General features: G+C 40.9%; 1 pseudogene; it reads right to left on the bottom strand.

Annotated features, from left to right (window-relative positions):
- Positions 1 to 5,678: 5,678 nt before the first annotated feature.
- LOC103222646 (succinate dehydrogenase cytochrome b560 subunit, mitochondrial pseudogene) lies at positions 5,679 to 6,524 on the bottom strand (annotated as a pseudogene).
- Between the last annotated feature and the right edge of the window lie 373 nt (positions 6,525 to 6,897).

Genomic DNA, 6,897 nt, shown 5'->3' with positions numbered 1-6,897 from the left:
AGACTGTCTCAAAAAAAAAAAAAGAAAGAAAGAAAGAAAAGAAAAGAAAGAAGAAAGTAAGGAGGGAGGGAGGGAGGGAGGAAAAAAGGAAAAAAAAAAACAATGCAGAAGCTATACCTGAACATGGTCCAGGCAAGAACCCCACAGCTGGAATTAGAGTCAAAGGAGGCCAGATACAGTGACTCACGCCTGTAATCCCAGCAGTCTGGGAGGCCGAGGCAGGCAGATCACCTGAGGTCAGGAGTTTGAGACCAGCCTGGCCAACATGGTGAAACCTCGTCTCTACAAAAATACAAAACTTGGTTGGGCATGACGGCGAGTGCCTGTAATCCCAGCTACTCAGGTGGCTGAGGCAAGAGAATCACTTGAACCCGGGAGGCGGAGGTTGCAGTGAGCCAAGATTGTGCCATTGCGCTCCAGCCTGGGTGACTGAGCAAGACTCGTCTAAAAAAAAAAAAAAAAAAAGTTGTTCATTGTTATATTGTTATAAGTACATAATAGGTATATATATTTATGGGGTATATAAGATATTTTGATACAGGTATACAATGAGTAATAATCACATTAAAGTAAATGGGGGTATCCATCAGCTTAAACATGTATCATTTCTGTATATTACAAACATTTCAATTACAATTTTTAGTTATTTTATTTTATTTTTATTTTATGTACTTTTTTTTTGAAACGGAGTTTCACTCTTTTTGCCCAGGCTGGAGTGCAATGGCTCGATCTCAGCTCATTGCAACTTCCGCCTCCCAGGTTCAAGCAATTCTTCTGCCTCAGCCTCCCGAGTAACTGGGGTTATAGGCATGTGCCATCACTCCCAGCTACTTTTTGTGTATTTTTAGTAGAGATAGGGTTTCACTGTTAGTCAGGCTGGACACAAACTCCTGACCTCAGGTGATCCACCCGCCTCAGCCTCCCAAAGTGCTGGGATTACAGACGTGAGCAACCACATCTGGCCCAGTTTTTAGTTTTTTAAAATGTACAGCCCGGGCACGGTGGCTCATGCCTGTAATCCCAGCACTTTGAGAGGCTGAGGCAGGTGGATCACCTGTGGTCAGGAGTTCAAGACCAGCCTGACCAAGGTGGCAAAACCCCGTCTCCATTAAAAATACAAAATTAGCCGAGTATGGTGGTACACACCTGTAATCCCAGCTACTCAGGAAGTTGAGGCAGGAGAATCGCCTGAACTCGGGAGAAGGAGGTTGCAGTGAGCTGAGATCGCACTATTGCACTCCAGCCTGGGCAACAAGAGTGAAATTCCATCTCAAAAAAAGTACAATAAATTATTGCTGACTATAGACACCCCATTGTGCTATCAAATACTAAATATTATATTCATTCTATGTAACCGTACTTTTGTGCCCACTAACCATCTCCACTTCTGCCCACTCCCAACTATCCTTCCCATCCTCTGTTAAACAATCTTCTACTCTCTGTCTCCATGAGTTCAATTGTTTTAATTTTCAGCTCCCACAACTAAGTGAGAACTTGCAAAATTTGTCTGTCTGTTCCTGGCTTATTTCACTTAACGTAATGTCCTCCAGTTCCATCCATGTTGTTGCAAATGACTAGATCTCGTTCTTTTTTATGGCTAAATAGTACTCTATTGTGGCCGGGCACGGCAGCTCACGCCTGTAATCTCAGCACTTTGGGAGGTTGAGACAGGTGGATCACAAGGTCAGGAGTTCAAGACCAGCCTGGCCAAGATGGTGAAACCCTGTCTCTACCAAAAATACAAAAAATTAGCCGGGAGTGGTGGTGGGCACCTGTAATCACAGCTACACAGGAGCCTGAGGCAGAGAATTGCTTGAACCCGGGAGGTGGAGGTTGCAGTGAGCCGAGATCACGACAGAGCAAGACTCCATCTCAAAAAAAAAAAAAAAAAAAAAGAAGGCCGCGCAGTGGCTCATGCCTGTAATCCCAGCACTTTGGCAGGCCAAGGTGGGCAGATCAAGAGAAGGAGACCATCCTGGCAACATGGTGAAACCCCATCTCTACTAAAAATCCAAAAATTAGCTGGGCTTGGTGGCATGCACCTGGAGTCCCAGCTACTTGGAAAGCTGAGACAGGAGAATCGCTTGAACTGGGAGGAGGAGGTTGCAGTAAGCCTAGGTCATGCCACTGCACTCCAGCCTCAGTAACAGAGGAAGACTCCATCTCAAAAAATAAATAAATAAATAAATAAAAATAGTACTCCATTGTGTATATGTACCACATTTTCTTTATCCATTCATCCATTGATGAACACTTAGGTTGCTTCCAAATCTTGGCTATTGTAAACAGTGCTGCAATAAACATGGAGTGCAAGTACTTCCTCAACGTGCTGATTTCATTTCCTTTGGATAAATACCCAGTAGTGGGATTCTTGAATCATATGGTACCACTATTTTTAGTTTTTTGTTGAACCTCCAAACTGTTCTCCATAATAGCCGCACTAATTTACATTCCCACCAAGAGTTCCTTTTTTTCCACATTCTCACCAGCATTCATTATTGCCTGTATATTGCTTAAAAGCAATTTTTACTGGGGTGAGATGATATCTCATCGTAGTTTTGATTTGCAATTCTCTGATGATCAGTGATATTGAGCACTTTCTCATATACCTGTTTGCCATTTGTATGTCTTCTTTTGAGAAATGTCTATTCAGATCTTTTGCCCTTTTTAAATCAGATTAATAGATTTTTTTCCTGTAGAGTTGTTTGAGCTCCTTATATATTCTGGTTATTAATGCCTTGTCAGATGGATAGTTTGCAAATATTTTCTCCCATTCTGTGGGTTGTCTCTTCACTTTGTTGATTGTTTCCTTTGCTGTGCAGAAGCTTTTTAACTTGATGTGATCCCATTTGTCCAGTTTGGCTTTGGTTGCCTGTGCTTTGGAATATTACTCAAGAAATCTCTGCTCACACCAATGTCCTGCAGTTTCCCTGATGTTTTCTTTTATTAGTGTCATCGTTTGAAATCTTAGATTTAGGTCTTTAATCCATTTTGATTTGATTTTTTTATATGGTAAGAAATAGGGGTCTAGTTTCATTCTTCTGCATATGGATAACCGGTTTGCTCAGCATCATTTATTAAAAAGACTATCCTTTCGCCAACGTATGGTCTTGGCACCTTTGTCAAAAATGAGTTCACTGTAGATGCGGGGATTTGTTTCTGAGTTCTTTATTCTGTTCCATTGGTCATGTGTCTGTTTTTATGCCACTACCATGCTGTTTTTATTACTGTAACTCTGTAGTATAATTTGAAGTCAGATAATGTGAGTCTTCCAGTTTTGCTCAGGATGACTTTGGCTATTCTGGGTCTTTTGTGGTTCCACGTAAATCTTAGGATTAATTTTTCTATTTCTGTGAAAAATGTCATTGGTATTTTGCTAGAGATTATATCAGATCTAAGGACTGCTCTGGGTAGTATGAATGTTTTAACAATATTCATTCTTCCAATTCATGAATGTGAAATGTCATTCCATTTTTTTGTGTCATGTTCAATTTCTTGCATCAATGCACTGTAGTTTTCATTGTAGACATCTTTCTCTGCTTTCATTAAGTTTACATGTAGGCATCTTATTTTATTTTTAGCTATGATTAATTCTTGATTTCTTTTTCAGATTGTTCACTGTTCACATATAGAAATCCTACTGATTTTTGCGTTGATTTTGTATCCTACAATTTTACTAAATTTATTAGTTCTAATAATTTTGTGGTGAAGTCTTTAGGTTTTTCCAAATATAAGATTATCTCAACAAACAAGGATAATTTGACTTCTTCCTTTCCAATTTGGATGCCTTTTATTTCTCTTATCTGATTGTTCTAGGTAGGACTTCCAGTACTATGTTAAATAACAGTAGTGAAAGTGGGTACCCTGGTCTTTTTTTTTTTTTCTTTTTTTTTTTTTTTTGAGACGGAGTCTTGCTCTGTCGCCCAGTCTGGAGTGCAGTGGCCGGATCTCAGCTCACTGCAAGCTCCGCCTCCCAGGTTTACGCCATTCTCCTGCCTCAGCCTCCGGAGTAGCTGGAACTACAGGTGCCGGCCACCGCACCCGGCTAGTTTTTTGTATTTTTTAGTAGAGACAGGGTTTCACCATGTTAGCCAGGATGGTCTCGATCTCCTGACCTCATGATCCGCCCGTCTCGGCCTCCCAAAGTGCTGGGATTACAGGCTTCAGCCACTGCGCCCAGCCACCCTGGTCTTATTCCAGATCTTAGAGGAAAGGCTTTCAATTTTTCCCTGTTCAATATGATACTAGCTCTGGGTCTGTCATATATGCCTTTTACTGTGTTAAGGTATGTTCCTTCTATTCCCATTTTTTTGTGTGTGTGTGTGTTTTTTTTCTTTTTAGGGATGTTGGATTTTATCAAATGCTTTTTCAGCATCAGTGGAAATAATCATATGGTTTTTATCTTTAATTCTGTTGATATGCTATATCACATCGATTGATTAACATATGTTGAATCATCCTTGCATCTCTAGAATAAATCCCACTTGGTCATGATAAATGATCTTTTAAATGTGTTGTTGAATTTAATTTACTGGTATTTTGTTGAGGATTTTTATATCAGTGTTCATCAAGGATATCGGACTATGGTTTTCTTTTTTTGATGCATCTTTGTCTGATGTTGGTATCAGGGTAACATCAGCCTCATAGGATGAGTATGGACTTATTTCTTCCTCCTCTATTTTTCAGAATAGTTTGAGTAAGATTGGTATTAGTCCTTCTTTAAATGTTTGGTAAAATTCATCAGTAAAGCCATTGGGTCCCAGGTTTTTCTTTGCTGGGAAAGTTTTTATTATGGCTTCAATCTCATTACTTGTTATCGGTCTTGTCAAGTTTGAGATTTCTTCATAGTTCAGTCTTGGTAGGTTGTATGTATCTAGGAATTTATCCATTTCATCTAGGTTTTCCAATTTACTGGCATATAGTTGCACGTAAGAGCCTCTAATGATCCTTTGAATTTCTGCAGTAACCAGTTCTAATGTCTCCTTTTCATCTCTGATTTTATTTATTTGGGTCTTCTCTTTTTCTTTTTCTTTTTTTTAAATGAGTATTTTAATTCAGTTTCAGAAAAGAAAGGGTACATGACTTCGATGAGAAAGCATAAAATTAAGAGGCTTTTCTGGAAATCCAAGAAAAAGAAATAACCACTAATATGTTCAATAATTTTCTGGATCTTCTTCTTGTGTCAAAAGCTATATATTTTCTCCTCAAAAGCAGCTGCTCCAGGAACTAACTAGCCCTCTTTATCTCCCTCTAACTGGAACAGACTAATTCCCCTCCACCTCCACTCTCTTCTTTCAATAACACTGCATAGGTGTTAATGGCCTGGGCTCTCACCAATAAACAGAATTGTCCTTTAAGCCAGCAACCCACAGGCAGTGGCACCCAAAGCCTCACCCCTAGTCCCCAGGGCAGAAGCCACAGAGCTGGCATTGTTTCCACTGTCTCAGGAAGAAGGAGCCAAAAGCTGACCCTCAGCACAAATCAAAGCCCAATATGGAGACAGAATAACTGTTTCTAGAGTTGGCAAGTTGTGGGCAAAAAAGGGGAGTTTTTGCAGCCACCCGATCTTTAGAAACAAGGGGGAAAACTAGACCCTTTTCCACTATTATGGTCTGCAAGGTACTCTACTGCTCCAAGGGGATCTGAAAGTACAAAAGGATCTAAACAAATAAGGAGAACTTTTCCCAGGCTGGAGATAAGAATGAAAAATAGAAAGATGGATGAATGTAATAAGGTGTAGGAAGATGATGCTGGGAACCTCTGTTCTTCACATGGCTGCCAGTCCCATAGAGGACAACACAGTAAGAACCAGGACAACCACTCCAGACTGGTAGGACAACCACTCCAGACTGGTATAGCTGGGGAATCTTCAGTCCTTTTCCTAGGTGCCACATCAAGTGTTGGATCCCATTCCAGGTATGATATATGAGAGAGAAGACGAGTGCAAACTTAGCTGTGTGGATCAGTGCTGGCCCCAGACACAGGGACTTTACAAGTTCCAAATAAGACTCAAAGTTCTCCGGGAGTAACAGGGCTGACATGCCAGAAAGAGAGACCCCTGCACTCAAAGCAATACCAGTGCCATGGTGGCAGATGGACATCGCCATGGGAAGAGACCAACTGTAGATAGTGATGTGGGGAGATATAGGACGGTTTGAACCTATATTCGTATTCCAGAACCGCTCCATCTCTTCTTTGGCCGTGGTTCCCAAAGGAACAGCATTTCTGGTACAGAGCTGAGGGCTAAAGTGGGCTCGGAGGCAATGATGACCAACATGTCTCAGCAAGAGCACAGCCATCTTGGGTTCCAGTCTCCTCTCTTTTTCTTAGTTAGTCTGGCTAACGGTTTGTCGATTTTCTTGATCTTTTCAAAAAACCAACTTTTTGTTTCATTGATCTTTTGTATTTTTTTCATTTCAATTTCATTTATTTCTGCTCTGATCTTTATTATTTATTTTCTTCTACTAATTTTGAGTCTGGTTTGCTCTTGCTTTTCTAATTCTTTAAGACAGTGGTTCCCAACCTTTTTGGCACCAGGGACCAGTTTCATGGAAGACAATTTTTCCATAGACAGCAGGGGGTGATGGGGGATGGTTTTAGGATGAAGCTATTCCACTTCAGAACATCAGGCATTAGATTCTCATAAAAAGTACGCAACCTAGATCTCTTGCGTGCACAGTTCACAGTGGGATTCGTGCTCCTATGAGAATCTAATGCCACCACTGATCTGACAGGAGGCAGAGCTCAGCTGGTAGTGTCCACTTGCCCACCCACCACTCACTTCCTGCTCTGCAGCCTGGTTTCTAACAGGCCACAGACCAGTACTGGTCCAAGGCCAGGGGGTTGGGGACCCCTGCTTTAAGATGCATTATTAGGTTGTTTATTTGAAGCTTTGCT

The sequence above is a fragment of the Chlorocebus sabaeus genome, chromosome 4 (genome assembly GCF_047675955.1).
Source record: "Chlorocebus sabaeus isolate Y175 chromosome 4, mChlSab1.0.hap1, whole genome shotgun sequence".
Lineage (NCBI taxonomy): Eukaryota > Metazoa > Chordata > Mammalia > Primates > Cercopithecidae > Chlorocebus > Chlorocebus sabaeus.
Note: the sequence above shows the minus strand (reverse complement) of the source record. Positions and strands in the feature narration are given on the sequence as shown.